Source organism: Dasypus novemcinctus, chromosome 22 (genome assembly GCF_030445035.2).
Source record: "Dasypus novemcinctus isolate mDasNov1 chromosome 22, mDasNov1.1.hap2, whole genome shotgun sequence".
Classification (NCBI taxonomy): Eukaryota; Metazoa; Chordata; class Mammalia; order Cingulata; family Dasypodidae; genus Dasypus; species Dasypus novemcinctus.
This window is the reverse complement of record NC_080694.1, coordinates 67484241-67510021: the sequence shown is the minus strand read 5'-3', so window position 1 is coordinate 67510021 and position 25781 is coordinate 67484241. Positions and strand designations below refer to the sequence as shown.

Genomic DNA, 25781 nt, shown 5'->3' with positions numbered 1-25781 from the left:
CAAGCCCTCGTCCACGTGAGCTTCCTTACAAAACTGTACTGCGAATGGCTGTGACCTGAGCAATCACCCTGAGAGACCTGCTGGCAAGAGGGGGCCTTGCTGTAAAGAAGCAGAAGCTCTTCTGTCCTCCAGTGAGGTGGGAGGAACCACCGTGTCTGCACCAGAGGGAAGCCAAGGGGTCTGGTGGTGCCACCAGCAGGAGGAGCAGGAGGGCTGCCTTGTGTTTGTGGTAAAGTAGCATGTGCTCAGGGTAAAAATCCCAGCATTTTCAGAGGTGAGAAACCCCTCTCCACCCCACTTCCCTTTGCACTCCACATAGACAAATACTGGTTTCAAATTTTTGCATATCTTATCTGTCAGTTTTGTATTCAAGTGTGGGGCTTTATTATTATTTGTTATACAAATGAGATTATACTATAATTACTCTTTTGCCACCCACTCATGCTGGTGATAATACTTGTCCAACATTACAGAAGTCTATAAAGTCTGAAAATGACACAGCTTCATTTGAACTTTGTAACAAATCTGTGAATACATCGGACTAATTTTGTTTTTCTCATTCTGAAGTTGGGAAAACCAGCACATGGTTAAATGGATTTGTCTGGCCAGTTGTCCAGCTGGTCTGTGGCTGCCGGAAGTAGGATCCACAGGTCCCAGCCCTGCCCTCAGTCCCAGGCCCTCCCACCACACTCAGATCTTCCTCACTCACATCCCCATAGGCTCTGCTTCACTTACTATGTGTTGAACTAGGATTGTAGACAGGCAGAGTTTTCTTGGGTGGGTGTGGAGCTGAACAAATGAGCAACCATTCATGCTGCATCTGCACGTCTATCATGTGTCTACTCTGTCCAGTTCCCTGAGGGGTGTGGATGGTACATTTGGAGGTGCTGAGCCAAAGGATTGTCCTGCATGAGAAAGGACAGAGGAGGAGCAAATGTGGTTCAAGTGGTTGAGTACCTGCTTCCCAGGTGGAAGGTCCCAGGATTGGTCCCCAATGCCTCCTAAAAACAACAAGCAAAACTAATGAAAAAAACAATTCAGGGGAGCTGACATGGCTCAGTGGTTGGGTGCCAGCTTCGCCCCACATATGGGGTCCATGAGTTCAACCCCCAGCTCCAGTACCTAAAAAATAAGAGGAAGGAAAGTGAAACTTAGTGCCTAAGGGTGAGGTGTGGGTGTGCCCAGGAGTCAGGGGTGAGGACTGGGTGCTGCTTGGAGGAAAGCGGAGGAGAGACTCTCCTGGTGGTCACTGGATGGTCCACAGAGGTCTGCTATCAATTTTGGTGATGCAAAACTTTCCTGTCTCCCCTGCAACAACCTTGGTGCACTCTGCATTATCCTGACCCCTGAGAGGGGTGCTCATTCTTAGAGAGTTAGGTTCTGTCCACCCCTGGGCAGCAGCCAAAGGAGGCCCCAGAAGAGACAGCCAGGCTGCTGGAGATGAGGGGCAGCCATACCTCAAGATGTCCCAGGAGAGAGGGGTCAGTGCAAGGACCAGGAAGGGGTCAGGGTGCCCTGTCTGGAGCTGAGGGAGTGGCCCAGTGGGCAGGATGTCAGGAACTAGAGCCCAGCAGGCACAGTCTGTCTGTCCAACTGCTTTGCTCCATGAAGGCCCAGGCTCCCATCCATGCATGGGCTGCTAGCCTTGCTCGGTCCTTCCCTGCCCTCCCATCCTCAGGGCCTTCCTTTCTTTGGACTTCAGTGTAGGGAGTTTCCTCACTAATAAGCCTCAATTTTGGGTACACAGCTGTCATTGGTCTTATTTTATTTTTCTCTGCTCCACGATTCTTATTCCCATTCTTCCTGGCCCCATAGGCAGCTACTCTCTAATTTTTTTCATACATCCTTGGACACAGGAACCCTCAACTATAGAAACAGAGCAGTATTTGTCCTTCTGCTTCTATTTTACCATAGCCCAGTACCGTGGTGTTAGACCCCATGTTGCATATACACTCCACCAGGGCTCCTCATTGCTGAGGATTGTCCCACAGCACACACCCACCACGTTCACACCTGCTGTCAGAATGGACACCTGCCTAGGGCTAATACTTGCTTCTTAAAAAAAATCTCATAACTGTTAAGTTTTATCTCACTATTCCTTTATTTTCACTTTTCCTGATTATCTGAAAAGTTGAGCATCTCTCCTGGAATTTATATCCTTTGCCCATTTTTAATTTCCAGTCTGTCTTTTGCTGGTTTGCAGGAATTTATTGTGTATTCTAGACAATAATCCTTTTAGACTTGAAAATATCATTCATTATCTTGGACTATGGTGCTCTTCATGAGAAAATTCTTGAAATTTGGTGATTAAATTTTATCAAATTTTTACCTTATGGTCTATGCTTTTTTTTGTTTTGTTTTGTTCTTTTGTCTTTATTTTTTAAATGTTACATTAAAAAAATATGAGGTCCCCATATACCCCCACCCCCCTACCTCACTCCTCCCCCTGTAGCAACAACCTCCTCCATCATCATGAGACATTCATTGTATTTGGTGTATATATCTCTGAGCACCACTGCACCTCATGATCAATGGTCCACACCAGAGCCCAGACTTTCCCATAATCCACCCAGTGGGCCATGGCTGGACATACAGTGTCTGTTAACTGTCCCCACAGCACCACCCAGGACAACTCCAAGTCCCGAAAATGCCCCCACATCACACCTCTTCCTCCCACTCCCTATCCCCAGAAGCCACCGTGGCCACTTTCTTCACACCAATGCCACATTTTCTTCAATTACTAATCACAATAGTTCATGAATAGAATCTCAGTAAGTTCACTCTAATCAATACTCTATTCCTCCATCCTGTGGCCCCTCGAATGCTTGTGTCCACTCCACATCTATATCAAGAGGGGGCTTAGATTCCACATGGATGTTGGATGCAGTTCTCCTGCTTTCAGTTGTAGGCACTCTTGGCTCCCTGGTGTGGTGGTTGACCTTCCTCACCTCCATGTTAGCTGAGTGGGGTAAGTCCGATAAACCAGAGTGTAAGGAGTTGCAAAGATGTTTAGGCTCAGGGCCTGGCTATCACATGGTCAGTCCAGAGATTCAGGTCACTGGGCATACACTAAACCCCAGTGCCAACTACAGATCTGGTAAAAGTAACAGGAGAGTCTTGTGAACAAAGATCACATCTGAGTCCAGCTCCATCATACAGAAACACAAACTCCAAAGTAGGGCCAAATGACATGGCACTGAACTCCATGTGCCATGACCATAGAACCTGTGGGTCTCTGTAGCCCTCAGAAGAACCAATACCTGGGGTTGTATCTACTTTATCTGTCTCTGGGACTCTGCTGAGGTGTGCATAAGGGCGACCAATCTGATAACCTCCTGGCTGTTTTGGGAGACTCATAGCCATATAAACTCATTTGTCCTTTCCATTTCCCCCTTTCATTCAGGTCAAAAAGCATTTATAACTCCTGGTATTATATGTAGACTGAAATATTCTGCTGATCTCTGTTGACCCTTTTATTCAAGGTCATTTTCTAGTTACATCATCAGCTGGTACTTGGTAGTAATCCCTCGGCACCAGGGAGGCTCATCCCTGGGAGTCATGTCCCATGCTGGGGAGAAGGCAACACATTTACATGCTGAGTTTGGCTTTGAGCCTGGCCACATTTGAGCAACATGGAGGTTCTCAGGAGGTAACTCTTAGGCACCCTGCAGCTCTAGGCCTTGTTCTTATTTTAGGTGCACAGGCTCACAAGCATAGTCATTAGAATCAAGGGCTCATTGTTGGACCTTCCTTCTTTTTTGGTCTTTGCCATTGCACTTTGCAGATTGTTGCTGTTCCTTTAGGGAATGTGATAGAGCTCCCCTGGCTAGGAACTCAGCACTCCCTCAGTTGTTGTTTTTAATTGTAACCACTATGAAAATATCCAAACATTTTTATGTACCCTGGATATATGCCGTGGAGAACTCCCTCCCAACCATGTGTCCCCTGTTGAAGGCAGCCGGTCAGCTGCACCATGGGGGAGCCGTGTGGCAAGGCAGCTCGTGGACCGGTTCCACCAGGGAAGAAGGCCTTCCTCACGCAGCCGGCGTGGATATGGGTTGTCGGGGCAACTCTCTGCCTCACTCCAGGAACCACCGCCAGGGCCGGAAACCAGCTGTGGTGAAGAGGACCACACTACGAACTCACATGAACACTGGCCAGAAGAAGCAGGAGACATTATTGATAGAGACAGGAGAGCCAGAGTGCATGGGCTCATGCACGATCTGCGGGCGAGTTCGGGGAAGAGGAGGGGAAGGAGAGTTATATAGGGACATGGTAATTTAGGGGCTTGCCAGTCAGGCTGGTGAGGCGCATGCGCCTTGGCCTTGCCCCATGACTCAGCATCCATGACTCAGCACCGTGACTCAGCATGACTCAGCACCTATGACTCAGCACTGTGACTCAGCACTGTGATGGCACCCAGGCCCACAACATGGCCTAGGCTCCCTTCATCTCACCCCTTTCTGTAAAATAAGGCAGCGGAATGCACATGGCCATAAACTTGCGGTGACCGCGCCTGTCTTAGGTCGCCTTCCTCTGAAGGTCTTACCTGTCATTGGCTGCTGGCCAGGCTCAAGCAAGTGTAAGGGTGCAAGTGGCTGTGCCTGTCTTAGGTTGTTCTCCTCTAAGGATCTTACCTGTCGCTGGCTACCAGCCATGCCTTCTGGGGAGAGTAAGGGAGCAGGCAGTTGCAGTAACAGTGTGAGTCAATTGTCTGTGGTCACTGGATTATGTAGGCTGCTTTGCTGAAGTAGCTGGCACATAGGTGGTGGAGGCTAGGCAAGAGTTGGGGGGTGGCTAGGGCATAGGAAGGGAAGGGAATGGGACATTTTGAGTTCTTTGGAGCAAGGCTTTGCACGATGTTGTTGAAGCAGCGTATGCTTGGTGTGGCTACACAGCGGTGGTAGCGGTGGTGGCTTCTTCTCTCATGGGGAGATGCTGGTATCTGAGGGGGCACATGCAAAAGATGGTGACTGCTGAGATATACTTGATTCTTCTTTGCAGCCATCGCAGGAGACAGGGGGCTAAGCTGAAAAAGACAACTAAAAGAACAAGGGGGCCAAGGAGTGGGGCAATCCAGGCTGCGAGTGGGGAGGTAAACCAACTGAGAAAGGAGGGAGGGACTAGGGAGTTTTTAGGCAGTGATTCATGTAAATTTTTTAACTTATTTATGTTTTGCTCTATAACCCCTGACTTGTTAACAAAATAACAGCACTCTTCCTGGAGAAAGAGACAGGTGCCTTCTTTCTCCACAGTAAGGAGATCCAATGCCCTCTTATTTTGTCATACAACCTGAGCAAGGGAGGAGATTTGCCTTTGTAGGGCCTCAAGGGATGCAATAGTGGAGTCCAAGATGATCTGTAGCTCCTCTTGGAATTGCGCCGCAGTGGCGATTCCATGACCGAGGGTGCTGCCGGCGGTGGCAATGGCAGCGACCATGGTTGTGAGAGAAATTCCCACTAACACAGGGCGAAAGGCAGCTCTGTTTGGTCTAAGTGAAAGCAACTGAATAATTTCGCCTTCAGAATACAGTGTAAGTTGGGGAGTGAGGGTGACTAGAACACATGGTTCAGAGAGAATGTCGTTAAGGCAGGTGAATAGGGACTGATTGCACCATAGGTAAAGACCAGCGGGTACAGAAAAGTTTTGAGGGAGTGTTTGATTGATGGCACAAGAAAGGGGCTGGGAAGAGGTATGAGTTGTGGAGTTTGGAAAAAGACAAGTGAGATTGCCAGCGTCAATATTCCATAAGGGTACAGTAGGTATGGGGTTCCCACAACCAGGCCGTGTGTGATTGGAAAAATTAGAAATGTCATAAGGCATGGGCATAGTAGTGAGTAAAGGATGACTAAGCACTGCACAAAGGAAGCAGTGGGTGGTGTTGGGGAGAATACTGGACCAATTAAGGAAACTGAGGGTGGCATCAAGTATTTCGATCCAGATTGGAACAGGAAGTACATTATTGAGGGAGTTTTGTAGGGACGTCTCTGATTCACGTATTTATTGTTCCACCCAGGTGACAGTTCTGGTGGTGTTGCTGTATTCATAAGAATACTGACAGCTTATAAAGAGGTAACTGTGTGGCCAAGAGTTGGCACCAGCGTACAGTGCTCCAGAGATTCCAGAGGCCCACCTGGGGTGCCAGGGGTCATGTGCACGTAACATTAATGGAGGTGTGTTGGAGTCATTATAGTAGACAAGACAAATGGGAGGTAAAATTCTGTGAGCAACAGCAGGGGGAACAAGGCAGGTACCATAATCTCCAATATTGCACTGCCAGTATGGGCAACCGCCATAGGTTTGATTATAATTATAGCGGAGGCAGTAACTCTCCATCTGTTGGAAAGGGAAGCGTGCATAGGGTTGGTGCCAGAGAGTATCGAGCGTAAAAGAGCACTGGCTAAGGCCGTTAGAGAGAGCATTAGTGCAACCTGTGGATGGGCAGCGGACTGATCCAATGATGGCAGTTGAAATATGATCGTGGCCGGAAAAAGTTTCCCTAATGGTAAACTCCCAAGAATAGGCCTGTGTTCCCACCGAAGAGGGGGGAAGGGTGGTAAGGATAAAGAAGATCAAGGCAAGGGGAGACATATTGTATGAACTTTATTCGCACAGGAGCAATATCAGTCAGGAGAAGGAGTGGCCCCTCTCGGTGCCGTGAATTGCCCAGTTACCGGAGTTGGCAGCGGTCTGAGATGCAGTGGGAGCCGGCCAGACGAGTCTCGTGGGGACCCAGATGGGCTGATTCCATGATTCTGGAAAAACACAGGCAAACCCTCGCCCTTGAATTAAGAGGGGATGGGGTCCCTTCCACTCGCCTGTCAAAGGATCCTTCCAATGAATGAGAGGAAGAGGAGAGGGAGGTCGTTGTAAGCCACCCCAATGTACCTGTGCGGGAGACTTGCCCTGGACCGAGAAGGTAAGGTGATTCATTGTAATGAGCGTGTGCGTAACAGAGGTTTGGGGGGAGGGCACAGGCAAGTGGAGAGGGTTATCCTTTGTTTTTGAAGTAAGATTTTGAAAGTTCAGTGAGCATGCTCCATGATGGCTTGACCCTGGGGGTTGTATGGGAGGCCGGTAACATGTGCGATGTTCCAGTAGGCACAGAAATCCTTAAACATGCAAGAGGAGTAGCATGGGCCATTGTTAGTCTTTAGCTTCCATGGGACACCCATGATTAGTATGGCCTGAAAGAGGGCAGTTATCACATGGTGAGCAGTCTCACCTGTCAAAACCACCACATATGTGTAATGGGAAAAGGTATCAACCAGCAGATGGACATATTTCAATCGGCCAAAGGAGGGAACATGAGTAATGTCCATCTGCCACAGAGAATTGGGCTTGAGACCACGGGGATTTACCCCAGCCGGCTGTAGGGGGCCAAGAGGGAGGAATGGTGCACAAGAGGTGCAAGTGCGAACTATGTGCTTACATTGAGCCCGAGATAGGTGAGGGAATAGGGTGTGGATGGCCGAGACCGACATGTGGAACTGAGAATGAAGAACAACGGCCTGATGGAGAGGTGACATAGCAGCTACCAGTAAACGGTCTGCTTCCTCATTCCCGGCCACCAAAGGCCCAGGGGGCCCCAAATGAGAGTGAATGTGTTGAATATACCAAGGCTGCTTCCTGTTTTCAAGTAAGAGTTGAAGAGCCTGGAGGAGGCGGTCCAGTGGGGTAGGCTTAGCAGTAAAGACAAGCGACAAGACCTTGACAACTTGTATGACGTAGGCGCTGTCAGAGAAAATGTTAATGGGAATGCCTTGGAATCATTGAAGTAAAGAAATCACCGCAAGGAGCTCCCCAAGTTGCATAGAGCCAGCATGAGGACAGACTGAGGTAATGTCTGGGTGGCCCTGCCGTGTGACTACATAGGTGCTGCGGGATGAATTGGCATCCGTGAAAGCAACAGCTTGATGAGCGAGAGGCTTGGAAGTGGGGAAGGCATGCGGGAGCATGCTGAGTGGGAGACTTATGAGAGAGTCGAGAAGTCAATGGCGGGGAAAATGACAGTCCACCTGGCCAGGGAAATCTGCTATTAGGAGCTGGAGATCAAGAGAAAACGGCAGACTATGGACAAGTTGGTCCAGAGACAGAGGCAGTATTAGGGTATCAGACGCGACACCGTAGAGGTGGAGAGCAATCTTCCTCAGCTTGCGGCTAGAAGGCAATAGACGGTGATGAGCGGTGTAATTTTGGGTAATTGGTTGTAGGATAAATGCACTGAATAAAGGGGTTCTGATTGGAACAAGACACCTGTGGGGGGTGCCTGCCATGGGCAGGACCAAGGCTTGTAGTGGCTCCTATGGAGAGAAGTGTCTCAGTGGTAGATTCTGGAGAGTGTCATGAACTAGTTGAATACACTCTTTAGCCATTGCGGTGAGATGGTAGAGGCTGCAGGGGTCGCTATCACCCTCCAGAAGCTGAAACAATGGCCTCAATTGGGCTGTTGTAATGGAGAGATGAGGCCACACCCAGTTTATGTTGCTGCAGAGCTGCTGCAGCTCATGTAAGGAACATGGGTTGGGGCAGGCAATGGAGGGCGCTATTGGCATTACCTGCTGTGCAATTCGGTAGCCCAGGAAAGTGAACGGTGGAAGCACCTGTAACTTATCCGGTGCTACCTTTAAACCCAGCTGTGTAAGATTGGCAATAAGCAGCAAAAGGCACTGTTCTAATAGCTCGCTGTCCGAGCGAGAAAGAATATCATCCATTTAATGCAAGACACTACAGTATACCACCAAAGGCCTGGTGGCGTGCCCAACAAAATGTTGGCAAAGGGTTGGGCTATTCTTCATACCTTGGAAAAGCACCGCCCATTGATACCACTGTGCGGGCAGCTGATGATTAATGGAGGGGACGGTGAAAGCAAAATATGGTCTGTCCAATTTGTGAAGTGGGATAGAAAAGAAACAGTCGGCAATGTCCACAGTGATGATAAAATGGTCACTGGGTATGGCTGATGGATGGGGCATTCCAGATTGGAGGAAGCCTGTCTTCTCCATGATACGATTGATGCCTCTAAGGTCATGCAGTAAGTGCCATTTGTCTGCGGATTTTGGCTTAGGGATAACAAAAATAGGGGTGTTAAAGGGGTTAGTGGATGGTTCAATATGCCCCATGGGTAACTGCTGAAGGACGAGGTCTGTGAGGACATTCAACTTAAATCAAGGCAAAGGCCACTGGTCTACCCATACTGGCTGATCAGAGAGCCAGGTCAGTCAAAGCGGGTCAGGGCGACGAACATCGACTGAGAGGGGAATGGTGGCCCTTAGGATTGGGGGTCTTGCATGGTGACGTGCAAGCAGATGCCTGTAAGAACGTCGCAGCCCCATAAGGTTTGGGGCAAGTGTTGGAGGAAGAGTGGCCTGAACATAACTCGGTGTTGGTCTGGGTCCTCTCAGGTAGCCTCCTGTACCAATTGTTGTGAGTGGGTGAGGCCATCAACTCCCTGAATTATGGGTCCCGCGACTGTCTCCCAATCGGATGGGAGGTCGCGTGCTGCCAGGATGGAGACGTCCGCGACTGTATCAATTTGGCCTTTGATGGTTACTCCATTGACCTTAAGGGTAAGCCAAAGCTTGTCCCTGGTTATGGGGACAGTCCTTTGGACAGAGGAGAAAAGAGGACCAGACTCCGATTGAGGAGGCTCAGATGAAGTGGAGTCAATCACCTGTTTCACTTTTGAGAGTGGCTGGAATTAACGTGCCACCTGGGCAGGTATATTGGGATGCCCATTTCTCCATACGCTGTGGTGACAGCATCCAACGTGGCGCATGTATAGGCGTCATCGCACTGGTTACAGGAGCAATGGGGCAGGGCTCTCTTACTGGTGGGGCTGAGAGCTGCCCCCCTTGTAGTTTAAAGGCAGCAAAGGGCATCCCCTGAAATCAGTTAGAGATTGACAATCGTGTCTCCAATGAAAACCCTTTTTGCAGTGGGGACACTTAGTCCGTGGCCCGGGACTGCCATAGGGTGAGGCTAGGGAGGCAGGGGCTGAATGAGGAAGCGCATTAGGGCATGCACGAGCAAAGTATCCCTGCTCCCCACAGCAAAAACAAGTAGTACCCAGGGGTGAGAAAGAGTGAGTCACGTAGACGGAACGGGACAACAGTGCAGACAGTTGATCGGTTTGTTGAGAAATAGCAGTGGCGAGGACAGCGGCAGTGGATGAAGTAGGTTGAACATTATGACATGCCAAGAGCCAGTCATCCAGGGTTTTGTTACAGATGGGGGCTATTGCTTGGCGGCAAACAGGGTTGGCGCCATCGAAAAGGAGGGAGCCCAAGAGAGCCTCAGCGGCGTGTGGGTGTGCCACCTGTCTCTCTACCACCGCTTTTACCCAGGAGTAAAACTTTGCAAAATCTTCCTTGGCGCCCTGAATTAGCCCTGTGAGAGAGGTGGGAGTACCTTGGATATTCAGCTTGTGAAAGGCGGCCATGGCACAATTACGCACTTTGTCAAAATAATCCTTGCCTTGATCTAATTGGGCCTCAGGGTCGAGGAAGATTCCTTCACCACGGAGGGCGTCAAGCGGGACCTCAGCCTTGCCTCCCCTGGTCCAGAGGTAAAGGGACTCAGTCTCATCAAAAAAGAGGGACCTCCAAGTGAGGAAATCACTGGAGGGGAGAATAGCGCGGGCAACGATTTTCCAGTCCAGAGGGCAATTAACCTGAAGCGCCAGATTATCGAGGAGCATCTGAGCCTAAGGGCTATTAAGCCCATCCTCCTGCACCACCTTGCACAAGGTAGTGATGGTTTTGGAGTCATGGGGAACCCACTTTTGAGATCCCTCCTCCTCTTTGGGGGTATTCACCGGGAAAGCCTGGCGGAAAGCATTGCAACGAGAGGAGGGGGTTGCTGCTTGATGGTGGGGCCCGCATCAGGAGAGAAGGACAAGGAACGAGAGGGGGGAAGTGCAGAGGAAGGATCTGAGAGTGGAACAAAGGGCGTAGGGGACTTAAGAGGCAGGGCCAAGATGGGCAGCTCAGGAAGGGGAAGCCGGGGGGGGGGGGGTAGAGGCGATCCACTGAAGTGTAGCGAGGCGGTTAGTGACGGGGGTGGGAGGCCCGAAGGGGTTGGATCGTGGAGCGGCAAAAGAGAATAGGAAGAAGGTTTGTCATCCGCGGGGGGGGGGGGGGGGGGGAGGGAGGGGGGCAGGGCAAAGGTCACCCATCCTCAGAAGCAGAAGCAATGGAGGAGAGCGGGGCAGGGACTTCAGGGAGCGGGGCCGCGGCTGGGCATGCATGGATAGCAAAAAGCACAGGGAGGAGGCCAAGAGGGAACACCTTTCCTTTGTTAGCCTCCGCGGATTGGACGCTCTGAGCAAGGCGCTCCCATGTGCATGGGTCCCAGAGGGAAGCAGTGGACAACCAAGAGTTGAACTGGATGACCGAATTCCAGTACTTATGGAGGTCCCTCTCAGAGACCTTCACATGGCGGCTAGTGAGGAGAGCCTTAAGGATTTGAGTTTGGGGGACAGAGATAGAAGAAAAAAGATTGCCCATAATGGGGCAGTGGTAACTCACATGAACACAGGCACGACGACGTCCGTCAGGCAGCGGGGTCCCTGTCCGTTGGTCCCTGTTCGGGCACCAGATGAAGGCAGCTGGTCGGCTGCACCACGGGGGAGCTGCGCGGAGAGGAGGCTCGTGGACCGGTTCTGCTGGGGGAGAGGGCCTTCCTCATGCTGCCGGCGTGGATATGGGTTGTTGGGGCGACTCTCTGCCTCGCTCCGGGAACCACCGCTGGGGCCGCAAACTAGCTGCGGCGAAGAGGACCACGCTATGAACTCACGTGAACACTGGCCAGAAGAAGCAGGAGACTTTATTGATAGAGATGGGAGAGCCAGGGCGCAGGCTCATGTGCGATCTGCAGGCGAGTTCGGGGAAAAGGAGGGGAAGGGGAGTTATATAGGGATATGGTAATTTAGGGGCTTGCCAGTCAGGCTGGTGAGGCACATGCGCCTTGGCCTTGCCCCCTGACTCAGCATCCATGACTCAGCACCGTGACTCAGCATGACTGAGCACCCATGACTCAGCATGACTCAGCATCTATGACTCAGCACTGTGACTCAGCACTGTGATGGCACCCAGGCCCACAACACAGCCTAGGCTCCCTTCACTCTGCCAATAACATCCCACACCAGTATTCCTCCCCTGCCATTGTTGAACCTCTCTGTGATCTAAAACTTCTTCAAAAATGAAGCCCAATATATTGCCAGGTTCCGTTAATAGTAAAATGGAATATAGTGATGAGTTTAAAGGTTAGATATAAAATATATATTAATGTAGAAAAATTAAGGTAAAAATAAATTGGGGTATCAAAAAATTTAAAAATGCAAAAGCTTTGTTTTTTGTCTTTATTTTTTTAATATTACATTAAAAAAATATGAGGTCCCCATATACTCCCCACACCCCTCATCCCACTCCTCCCCCCATAACAATCTCATCCATCATCATGAGACATTCATTGCACTTGGCGAATACATCTCTGAGCACCGCTGCACCTCATGGTCAGTGGTCCACACCATAGCCCACACTCTCCCACAGTCCACCCAGTGGGCCATGGCAGGACCTACAATGTCTGGTAACTGTCCCCGCAGCATCACCCAGGACAACTCCAAGTCACGAAGAGTTAGAAGTTCTGATTTAATGTGTCCAGATGTATGCAAAAGTTTTTTTAAAAGTTAAGACATAATTTATTGTGTATAAAATATACACTAAACAGATACACTGCTCCTTATCTGCAATTCTGAAATCTATGTAGCTGTAGCAACTATGTTTCTTAGTGCTTTTTTATATTTTTTATTAAAGTTAATAGATCACAAAGTTACATTAAAAAACATAAAACATAGAAAAAAATATAAAACATAGAAAAAACCACATAAGGTTCCTATATACCCCACTCCCCACCACATCCCATTATTTTTGTAAATTGCATTTTTTGAAGATATATACATCACAAAAAAGTTACATTAAAAAATATAAGAGGTTCCCATATACCTCCCACCCCTCCACCCCTCTCCTCCCACACCAACAACCTCCTCCATCATTGTGGCACAGACATCACATTCAGCAGTGCTTTCTGAGCCCTTGCCATGAGGCGCCTCTGCAGGAAACCAAGGCACAGTGCAGTCCATTACCAAGTGTTTATTGATATTCATCACACAGACCAAACAGTTTTCATGTTGCATCCATTTCTTGGAAGGCTCCTAGGAAGGGAAAGTCTTCGTTGCTCTCTTTTGTGCCATAGATTCCTTCTTCCTCTAAATGTGCACTCCTTATTCCTGGCCCACTGTGGCTCCCTCTTTTATTGTTTCATCCCCTGACCTTACAAGGATGTTAGGCCTAATTCTGGAGGCAATGGAGGTGCTCTGCTGCATCCACTGCATCCTCAACTCTCCACAGAGATGTAGATAAGGTGACGATAGCACAACACTTTAAATGTTATTAATACCACTGAATTATACACTTAAACACGGATAGAATGGGAAATTTGTGTTCTATATAACTTACCACAATGACATTTTAATTGGCTGTAGAGCTGACTTGATGTGGATTAATACCAGGGAGATCTGGTAAAGCATGGTGGTGCATGATGAGACTGGAGGTCTCCTACCTACTAAGAGGACTATTTGAGTCCTAGATATTAACAATAAGCCCTTCAGAGAACAAGAGGAGCCAAACCACAAAAGAGGTTGGCCTCTAAGTCAGGTCCCATCCTTGTCAAAGTTAATCCCTCCTGTAAGAAATGGAGCAGTCAGAAGCTTTGGCCAAACAATACAGTCCTTTACCTTCCATACTGATAACAGATCCCTGGTTTCTGCCCAGAAGTCATACAGCAGATCGACAGTCCCAACACCTTGAAAATAAGAAATAGTGTACTATGGACAGTATGAAGGGGTCTTTGACAACTTAAGAAATCAAACATCAGAGGCAATATATGAAATAGCTGAGGCAAGCAGGATTTAATTCAGGATATTGAGCTTGCAGAAAGTTCTACCATGACCCCATGTTAAGGTCTCCTGTAAGTCAGAAGAGGAATTCACACATACATTTGGTAATTTGTTGGCACCACTAGGAGAAGCTGCCAAGCCTGCTGAGCAGTAGAGCCGACTGGTCACCTTCTTGTGCTTGAATGCCTACAGAGCCTATTGTAGAGACCACCTGGCAGCCAAAGCACTTCTTGATCAAAAGAAACAAGATCCAAGAGTCCAAGACTTCCTCCAGCTATGTCCTGGGTCTCCTTTCAGTCATAAGCTAGATCTTTGGAGCTTCCTAGGTATTCCCTGAAGTCACCCAGTCAAATACCCTCATCCTTTAAGACTCACCCCAATCTACCTTGATGGTCAGCTTCTGGTGAACACTGTACTGATAATACAAGGAGTTCTCTCTGACACCAGCTTGAAGAGAAGTGAATATGAATGCCAGTGTTGCAATGATAAACTGGAATAGCTAGATGAAAAGCAGAAGACCCTAGAACAGAATCAAGCAAAGTTTTGCTTTGCCATGGGTAGTTGAAGAATACAAATGAAATTTAACTTTACATTTTCCTGTTTCAAGACATCTTGCTTTTGTTTCAGCCTGTTAGATAAAATGTAGTCACTCTTACCAAGTTTCCTGGCCATCAATCCCAATTCCCAAAGCTGGTCTTAGGAGACCTGAGGAGGAAATGTGAGAATGGGAAGCTCCTTTTGGGGGGCTTTCAGCAACTTGGAAAAAGCTAAACATATCTTTAGAGTTTGCTTCCAAGACCCTTGTCCAGGCCAGCCTCACCCTCTACAAGCTGACAACATGTTCCAAAGGCAGCTGTGCTGCCATCACATTTGAACTGCCATTGCCCTGTCCAATGGTCCACAGTTCACAGAGCTTAGGATTCACCAGAGCTCAGTGAAGAGTGCAAAGAGAACAACCCTTCTGTGTTGAACATCAAAGCCTGGAGCATCAATAACACAAGGCACCAGATGTTTCTGGTGTTATGCAGGCAGATGTTGATGGAAAGGCTTCAGAATGTAGATCCAATGTCCACACAGATGATTGTAGAAACACACCAGACTTGGCCTGGTTCCTAAAGCAAGGACAAAACCCATTCAAGTGGCAAATGGAAAGAGACCTTGGTATAAAGAAAGCTAATTCACAAATGGGTAGTTTTTTATTTTCTTATAATGTGAGCATGGGAGCACAGTGGGTCACTTCATACTAAACTTTTTTTTCTATCTAGTTGTGTCATCATATCTTTTTGTTGCCTCTCCAGGTGCGCTGACAACTTTCCTTTCTTTTTAATCCCGAGATCTCGGGAATTGGACCTGGGGCCTCCACAGGGTTAAAGGGAGCTCAATTGCTTGAGTCACAGACACTTCCCTATACCAGCCTTAACATTTTCTATGATTTTTGAATTTTTCCCCCAATGGCAGCTAAAGGTACACTGATTACTATGAAATTACAGTGTTCTTTCTTTTAAGATATAATTTTGTAGGTTCATTTATAACATGCAAGCTTGGTATTTTTAATCAAATGAAATTCTTATTACATAGATTTTCTCCTAAGTCTGGATTCATCATGACTTTTCAATACCAACCTGTTGTGATATTTACAGTATTTGCCAAAACTTAGAGATTTTGCAGATATTTATATTTTACCAGTGTTTCTTGTAAATCTTGAGTGCAGAATTTGAAATTTTAACATTGGCACCTAAACATCTGTGTGGGATATACATATATCATATTTCTAAATTTGCACTGAAACATAATTTCCATGGAGAACCATCTAATTTAAATTTTTCCATTTTATCAACTGGAAAACTATTAGTTTGTTTTCCACTGTATATCCTCATTTTCATCTATTTATCTTGAAAATCAATTAATTATTTTATTGGTGTAGAGAAGTTTTTAGTATTTGCTTTTATTTTTTCTTGAATATCTTTTCAAATTGGCATGTCTTTCAAATATTTCCTTTTTGATTAAAAATGTGTGTATGCATATATTTTATTCTGTAAATCATGTTAATTTTATGAAGTGAAACCAAGACATACAGTTTTTGAGCCAATTAAGAAAATTGCAGGTTTTAAAATGTAGGACTTTGGGGTAGTGAACACACATGAACTAATGTAGTATATTCCGGACTACTGAAAGAAAACCACTTTAAGAATTTTGTTGAAAGTTTTAGCATCTGAAAAGCAAGAGGAAGGCAAATTAATGGGTAATAAGTAAAAAAGAAGAAAAAAGAAAGTAACTTTGTCTTAAAAGTAAAATGTCTGTATGTGCCAGAAGGTGAAAGAATATAGTAAAATCTAAACTTGAGGGGGTATAGTAAGTTGTAGAAGGCTTGAGGGGCAGTAAACTTTTTTCGCCTTTGTTTATAATACCTACAAATAATGACCTTGAAAATAAACACTGAAATGTGTTGAAAATTTTCACAATATTAAATCAATTTTGGTGGATTTATTGATTAGATAGAAAAAAAGGCTGTGAATCATTTATCATGAAATGTTACATGGGGGATATATAGTGAAATTAGAAACTTATTTCTCTCAGTTAAAAATAACAGGGGTTCATGGTCTTTAAAAGGTCTGGCCCAAAAGGTCCTAAATCATGCTATGTTTATAATGATGTCAATTCAAGTGAATGCTGACTAATATGTGAAATACATTTGGCTAGTAGAAATGAAAATTGGAAAAGACTGTAAATGGATCACTTGAAATGATTTCTCTGTGTAAATGAATTATACAATTTTTAAAAATATATTGAGAGTAAACAGAAATAGAATTCAAAACTTCCAAACCAGGAAAAGAGAAACTGTGGAGCAAAGAAAGCACAATCAATTTAAAAAGATATGAAAAAAGGGAAAAAGAAGATAGAAAGTTATAATGAAAATAATTCACAAAATAACATGATAGAAATTGATACATCAATAGCCATAATAAGTAAAAACAGAAAAAATCATTTGTCAAAAGACAAGCTCCTAGATTAGATTTTTAAAATTCATCTATGCTATTTATAATAGAACTCATAAATGATGATACTAAAAGATTTAAAATGAGGGAAGCAGATGTAGCTCAAGTGGTTGGGCTCCTCCCTACCATATAGGAAGTTCAGGGTTCAAGTCCTGGAGTCTCCTGGTATAGGCAAGGTGGCCTGTGCAGAAACAGAAGAACACAGAGAAAGCAGACAGTGAGCGAAAAAAAAAAAAAAAAAAAAGATTTAAAACGACCCTGCAGGCCATGACAACCAAAGAAAGTTGAGGTCACTATATCAATATCAATATTAAAGAAAATGTCAACATGTATTAATAGGTTATATAGAGAGGGGCACTATATACTGGTCTATGAACAATTTATTTGGAAACTAATAATTCTAAGCATTAATGCATCCAGTAATTCATTGAAGAATTACACAGAGACTTTAATAATGCAACATGGAAGTAGCTATTAAACACATCTCTCTCAATTGTTGATATTTAAAGGCAAAAAGTAAGGACATAGACTGAACCACAAAATAAGATCCTTCTGGGGGAATGTGGAGAAGCATGGGAAAGATACAATTAATATAACCTATGGGCTATAGTTAAGAGCAATACTGTAATATCCTTGCATCAATCCCAAAGATGTACTGTGTTAATAATAGGAGAGTATGGAAAAATATGCCTAATGTACTCTACAGGCCATAGGTAGTGGTAACATAGTGTTGACATTACCTCATGATCTCTCACACATGTTCCAGGAGGTGTGTTTTGTTGGTGAATTATGTTTATGGGAATTCTACACATATGCATGATTGTTTTGTAAGTGTACAACTTCTGTAATAAAAAATATTTTTAAAATATCAGGATTCTACTAACAAACATATAGCATATCTGAATAACAGAATAAGATCCTTCTAATGGGCATACATAGAATCCTGAAATTATGAAAATATACACTTTTGAACACCCTTGAAACAGGAAAAAAATGACCAAGATCTGGGTGCAAAAGCAAAAGTTGTCATTATCAAAGCAAAACATTCTATTTGTTTAAAATTCTCTTCCTTTTCTTTTTCCATGTGTAAGTGTTTTTGCTTCTCAGCCTGCTCTTTTCTCCTGTTGCTGACCAATAGAATTCCCATGTGGTCTTGGGAATGTTGGCTCTTCTTAGTAACTGCGGAGAAAGGACTAGCAGAAAGAACAGGCAATAGAGTTATTATGACTCTAGTAACGGAAGGAATTGTATCATTTATGTGGAGACAGTGGCCACGGGACTTGCTGAAGGCAGGGAGAGCTAAGAAGAGGTGTGATATGGGGACATTTTCAGGATGTGTTGTTGTCCTGAATGATGTTGCAGGGACAGATGCAGGATGTTATATATCCTGCCATAAATCACTGAATGGACTGCGTAAGAGTGTAAACTATAATCCCTGTGGTGTAGCTGTTCTCCAAAATGTATGCATCAATTGCAATGAATGTACCACTCTAATGAAAGAAGTTGATGTGGGAAAAGTGGGGGTTTGGGGAGTGGAGCATATGGGAAGCTCCTATATTTTGTAATGTAACATTTTGTGTGCGCGCTATATCTTTTAAAAATAAATAAAAATATATTTTAAAAATAAATAAATATTAAAAAAAGAGATCAGGCAGAGATGCCTTCTCCTCAGCTTGTCCTGGTGAGGAGTTTACCCAAGAGTCAAGACCATCACAGTTCCATGGTTGGAGTTGCATGATGACTTAAAAGCACATTGTTCTTTCTATTGTCACAAAACTGTTTGCAAATATTAGTTGCAACAAAAGCTTCTTTCAAGACCCTTGAACTCCAGATATTATCACTATGCTCTGTAGGATACGGTAAAACTTTTCATTTCTAAAATGTCTGCTTTGTGATTTTCTATTTAATAATAATGACTCTGGTAAAAATAGTTGAATAGACATCTATTTCTAAAAGGTATAGATATTCTTAAGATTTCTTTATTAGACAGAAGAGCTTTCAAAGCTATCTCTAACCCTCCATCCAGAAGGGCGTAATGAAGAATCCTTTTCTTTAGTGTGTCTGAATGATTATCTCTTGGCCAATCACGTAGATGCTGATTTCTGACAATATAGTATTAAAAGTAAAATAGACAAAGGTACCTAAAAAACCTGTACATTTACAAAACTTAAAAGCACACTTCTAACTATTCATGAGCCAAAGATGAAGTAAAATGAAAATTTTAAAATCTTGGAACTTAAAGACAATGAAACATTAAGTGTCTAATGAAGCTGAAATACTTATATCAGTTCTTAAATGCTGCACAATAACCCATCCCCTCACCCTAACAGCTCAAGACAACAAGCATCTGCTCTTACAGTTTCTGAGTCAGGGGTCATGTAGCTTGACTGGGGGTCCTGGCTCAAGTCTCTCAGGACATCCATTTCCAAGTGCACTCCCGTGGCTGGGGCAGGTTCCAGTTCTCAAGGCTGCTGTGCTGAAACCTCAGGACCCCTCCACACCGACCTGTCCAAAGGTTTTGAGGGTCCTCAGGCCTGACAGCTGACCCCAGAACAAGGGGGAAGAGAGGGAGGGGGAGATAGAGCTAGAGGAGGTCCAAGGCCTTTTATGACAGGCACATACCACACTTCCACCTTATTCCTTTAGGTGCCAGTGAGTTACTAAGGCCAGTCCATACTCAAGGAATGGGAGTAAGCTCCTCCTCTTGACATGAAGAGATGTGGACCATTGACTATGGGGTGCAGCGATGCCCAGAGATGTACTTACCAGGTGCAATGGATGTGTCATGATGATGGGAGAGAGTGTTGCTGTGGGGGGGAGCTGGGGGTGGGGGCGGTGGGGTTGAATGGGACCTCATATTTTTTGAATGTAATTTTTTTTAAATGAATTAAAAAGAAAAAAAAAGAAAAGAAAAAAGAAAAAAAATTTTAAAAAAAAATTAGTGATATCAATGTATCAAAGGGACATAGTTTTAAATCCATATAGCATTACCTGAATGGAAATTTATAATCTTAAATGCATATATTAGGGAAAATAGTGAAATTAATTACATGTCTAAATCAATAAGTTATTAAAAAATGGAGTAAAACTAAAGAAAGAAGTGAGATATGAGCAAACATAAATGAAATGGAAAGAAAATAAATAAAAATGTTCAGCTACCCTGAAATCTTGTTCTTTGAAAAGAATACAAAAATGGCAAGCCTTTGGCAAAGGTGACCAAAAAAACAAAAACATGAATAAACAAGGTTAGAACAGAAAATCAGCACAAAACTACACTGCAAAGAATGCCACTATCTTTTGTGATGATAATGGACACTTTTCTATAAGATATAACTTACCAAAACTGGCTCATGATGGCAGAGAAAATTTGGATAGATAAATATCCACTTAATAAATCAAATTGTAAATTAAAATTCTAATCCCTCCTTTCTACAAAAATGAATACCTAGTCCACTTGAATTTTACAGGCATTTTCTATCAAACCTTCAAAAAACTCAGATAACCCTCACCACAAAGTATTACAGAAAACAAGCCATTTTAGGGGTCCAGCATGAAGTTGATATTAAAACTGGATGTAGAGAAAGGAAGCTCTAGGCCAATTTTACTTGTGAACATAGATACAAAAATCTAAAATAAAATAATACACAGAATCCAGCAAAAATATTTTTAAGTAACAGAGTTTATCCCAGGAACACAAAATTTTAAAAAACTCATGAACGTGATTCCCAGATCAGCAGATTAAATGACAAAAACATGATTATTTCAATTGCTGTAGAAAAATCACTTGCTATCATGTACTATCCATTTTAAACTAGGAATTGAATTTTCCTGCCCTCTAAAAAATATGCTACAGTCATACATTAAATATCAAATTTAACATATTTAATTCTAACTGACAAAATAGAAGCATCCCTTTAAAATCAGGAATAAGTTAAATATGCTATCTTTACTTCTAACAACCCCACACTAGATGTCTAAGTCAATTATATAATAGAAAGAGAAATAATGAGTATAAATACTGAGATGAAAGAAAAACAGCTATTGTGTTCTCCGGTAGGGTGATGGTTTGATGCTGGATGAACCCCAGAAAATCATGTCCTTAGAGCTAATCCATCTCTGTAGGTTGAACCTATTGTAGGTGGTACCTTTTGATTTGGTCACTTCAGTTAAGGGACTTTTGATTAGATTACTTCAGTAAGGTGTGGGCCAGGGTGGATCTTGGTGTTTTTACTGGAGTCCTTTATAAATGAATATGGATGAAAACAGAGAGAGACACAGAGAAAGCCCCAGAGGTAAGTGAAAGCCTCGGAAGCCAGAAGGTGAAATCCGTGGACACAGAAGAAGAGATAAAACCACAAAGCGGGAAGCTGAGGGCAAGGAGGCCTGGAGGAGGGAGAGCCCAGGAGCCACCTGTACCTCTATTGCTGGTACCTGGTCTTCAGGGAGAAAGGCCTCAACTGCCAAAGTCTCTATTTTCATGACCTTGAACTGTAACTTCTAAGTTAACAGGTCCCCATTCTAGAAGTAAACCCAATTTCTGGCCTATTGCTTTCAGCAGCTCATAGCAGACTAAGACAGTCATCATTTCATCGCTCAACATTCTTTCTCAACCACTCCTGAGCCCTCTAAAAAGATTCTTCAGGACTTTCCAATCTTTCCTCTGACCACATCCCTGAGTTGGACTGAGCACACCCATCACTTCCATGACATGCACTCAGCAACTCTCAACTCCGTTTTCTCTTCTCTTCATCCTTCCCACAAGACTACCTGAATTATCACCTTGTTATCTCATTGTAGTTAGTGCCAAGGACCTTGAAAATAATACAATCCAGTCCTCCTCCTCCTAAAAATATGTGTGTCATGGTAATGGTGATACATGGGAAAGTTACAACTAATGTAATTTATGGATGATAGTTAACTGTACTATTGAAATAATTTGCAGCATTGGCAAGAAGATTTTTTTCAGTACTAAAGGACAACAATACTGGGTATAACAGGGAATGGGATTTTTTTTTTTGAGTAAGTAAAACGTACTAAAATTGACTGAGGTGATGACTGTACAACTCTGTGATGAAAATGAGAGCCACTGAGTGTACACTTTGAATGGATTGTACAAAGCATGGGACTGTACATCACAGGGAATCCAGTGGTGGATGATGAACTGTGGTCAACAGGACAAACATGAGAATGATAACAAACACAGAACACTAATTTAGGTTGTTAATTACAGGGTGGGTTGGGGGAATGATACCCTGAATGTAAGGCATGCACTATAGTTAGTAGCAATATTTGATGATGCTCTTTCCTATTCATAAAACAAATGTTTCACATAATGCCAGGCGTTGGTGATGGGAAGATGTATGGGAGTCTTGTATGATGATTTGCATGTTCACTTTGTAAATTCATAAATTTTACTATACATTTATTGCTTATGTATGAATGATACATTTCAATAAAATTTTATTTAAAAAAAGCAATATCAAGAGACGAACAAAGAGAAATAGAAAAAGAAAGCATATTTACAACCACCATCAAAATCAAAGGGCTAATTTCCCTAATGTATAAAGAGCTCTTGCAAATAATAACAAGAAATTAGCCATCCAGTAGAAAATTGGGCAAAGGAAATGAACAGACACTTCACAGAAAAAGAAACATAACATGGCTATAAAACATAAAAAGACGTTCAATGTTACATGAAGAAAAGGCAAATTAAAAGGACATGAAATAGTATTTTTCCCGAACATATTGGCAGAAATCCACAATTTTGTTCCCAGTGTTGGGAGCACCGGGCAGCAGTCCCTCACTGCCCTGGGCTGGCAGCTAGGGGTGCTCTCAGAGCACTTCCCCTGCGCCCCACGAGGCGCCTGCGGGCTGGAGGCCCCTCTGCCCTCCGGGAACCACCTCCCTTATTTCCATTTAATTAGGGCCAGCTCTCCCGCCTGGGCTCATACTTAGCCCACAGCCCCAGAGCTGTCCTCTCGCCTTCGCGCCCTTGGCCCAGCCTTGGGCATCTCAAGCCCCTCCTCCAGAGCCCTCCAGCTAAACCCACCCGCGTCCTCGCCCCTCTTCCTCTCCAGGTCCCAGCCCGACTCTGCACTGTGAGGTCGCAGCAGACCCCTCCCCAGTCCCCCTTCCCTGCCCCCCGGCGGCGGGCCAGTGCGGACCCCAGCCCTGACCCGGCAGGGCCTGGATGCCCCCCGAGCTTGTATTTCTGCGCTTGCCCGGGCGCCCTGCAGCCCCTCAGGTCCAGTCCCCTCGACCCCTTCCCCTGGACGCTCTGCCCCGCCGCCCGCGGGTGGAGGGTCCTCAGCTCAGCCCCCAACTCTCTCGACGGGCAGCAGGGGCGCCGCCTGCGGGGAGGACGCGGCTCTCCTGGGCTCTGGGCCTCCTGGGCTGGGATTGCCACTTTCCCTTAAAAAAAAAAAAACACCTGCAATGTAATTCCTCAAGGTAAGGGATATCGGGCTGTGCAAAGACAGCCCTGGAGGGTGCAGTTTTTGTTTCTCTGTTTTTAGTGGAGTGGGAGGGTAGACGGGAGGGGGATAAAAAGTGAGAGCTTAGGTCAGCCCAGCAGGGACAGAGCCTGCAGGGCGGCAGAAGGCAGGGGAAGGGGAGACCCAGCAGTCAGAAATGTGCTGTGGTAGAAAGAACCACAGCACTTTTAAGAAAGGAACTGTCCGAGTCGATTCTACACTTGGACAATGTCGCATATTCCCAGGAAACATGAGTTACTTTCGTTTCTCACCTGCAGAATGGAGTTGGACCAGATGGTAAAAAACCTTTTAGTCCTAAGACTCTATGGCTTCTGGGTTGATAGTACTAAGAGAGTTGCTAGAAGTGTAATCAGGTTTATGTATGCTAACAGTTATCCTGCAAATATGTTGAAGCCTGGAAATTAGTACATGGTTCTCCCTTTCTTTTCCCCCTTCCTTTCCTTTCATTCCTCCATCCTCCTTCCTTCCTTCCTTCCTTCTTCCTTCCTTCCTTCCTGCATCTATTCCTTCCTTTCTTCTTTCCTTCCTTCCTTCCTCTGTTCCTTCCTTTCTTTCTTTCTTCATTCCTTCCTTCCTCCCTCCCTCCTTTTCTTTTTATTGTGATCCTTTTTATTCTATTTCATTTAAATTTTTATCATAAAAGTTCTATGCTTATTGGTAATAAATTTTTAAAAAACCTGAAAGGATTGAAGTTGCATTAGTCAACCATAAGGGTGCTGATGCAAAATACCCGAAATTAGTTGGTTTTTATAAAGGGTATTTATTTGTGGTAGGAGCTTGCAGATACCAGGCCATAAAGCATAAATTATTTCCCTCACCAAAGTCTGTTTCCACGTGTTGGAGCAAGATGCCTGCCGACGTCTGCGAGTGCTCAGGCTTCCTGGGTTCCTACCTTCCAGGGTCTTGCTTCTCTCTGGGTTCAAGGTTCCTCTCTTCCTGGGGCTTTCTTCTCTTTCCTCTGTGAGTTTACCTTCTGGGGCACCAGCGTAAGGCTTCAGCATCAAACTCCAATAACAAAACTCCAATATTAAGAACCCTCAACTCTGTCCTTTGCCATGCCTTTTATCTGTGACTTCCCCCCACCAAGGAGTGGGGACTCAACACCCTAATAACATGGCCCAATCAAAGCCCTAGTCATAACTTAATCATGCTCAGGTACAGACCAGATTACAAACATAATCCAGTATTTCTTTTTGGCATTCATAAGCATATCAAACTACTACAGAGGTCAAATAAAAAACTCTTTCCCTCTGCCTCCCTCCATTCTGTTTCTAGAAGTAATTTTTTGTGTGTACCCTTCGAGATAATTGCATGTATATACTCTAGGAAAAACACCCCATAAAAGGACTCTATTTTTTCCCCGAAACTCATGTAAAAAGTGTCTTGGACAGTTTTCCATTTGTCCTTCAGTACATATAGAGCTACTAAATTATTTTCAACAACTGCAAGGTATTCAATTCTATGAATGTATCATAATTTGGCAGATGTTTGGGTTGTTTCCAGGTTATGACTTTGCTTTGTTTTGTATAGAATATTGCAGTGAATACCCTTTAACACATATTTTGTAGTATATATATATATATATATATATATATATCTTTGAGGTACTGAGGACTGAACTCAGAACCTCCCATGTAGGAGGCAGGCACTCACCTGCTTGAGTCATGTTCTCTCCCTGAGATACACTTTGATGAAGGAGTAAGGGAGGACTCTAACTACTTCTCCTAAATGACTTGTCAGTTTGTCCTTTTACCATTTATTGAATAAACCATAGTTTCTCCCACTGATTTGAATGCCACCTTCATAGTATGCCCAATATGCAAATATTCTTGCATATCTTTTGATACTTGATTCCATTCTATTCTCTTGTCTCTTCCTGCCTATACGTCAAACCAATTTAAATGCTGCAACTTTGCAATGTATTTTTAAAATTTAATTTAATTTAATTCTAATCTTTTATTTTTATTTCTTTTTTTTAAGGAACCTAGATCCCAAAAAGGTTACATTAAAAAATATGAGGTTTCCATATGCCCCACACCCCACCCCATCCCTACTCCTCCCATATCAAAAACCTCTTTCATCATTGTGGCACATTCACTGTATTTACTGAATACACTTTGAAGCACTGCCGCGCCACAGGGATAAGAGTTTACGTTGGAGTTTACACTCTCCCCCAGTCCATTCAGGGGCTCCTGCACCATGTTCTTCCCTACCTGTCAATGAGCATCAACAGAACAACTTCCAGGTGAATTCCAGCCTTGCCCTCAGCATGCAGGCCCTGGCTGCTTCCCCTCCTCCCAGGGGACCCAGTGGGAAGCTGAGAGGATATTTTGG

General features: G+C 44.5%; 1 pseudogene; it reads left to right on the top strand.

Moving 5' to 3' along the window:
• Positions 1–7393: 7393 nt before the first annotated feature.
• Positions 7394–14831, top strand: LOC139437354 (neuroepithelial cell-transforming gene 1 protein-like; annotated as a pseudogene).
• Positions 14832–25781: the final 10950 nt, after the last annotated feature.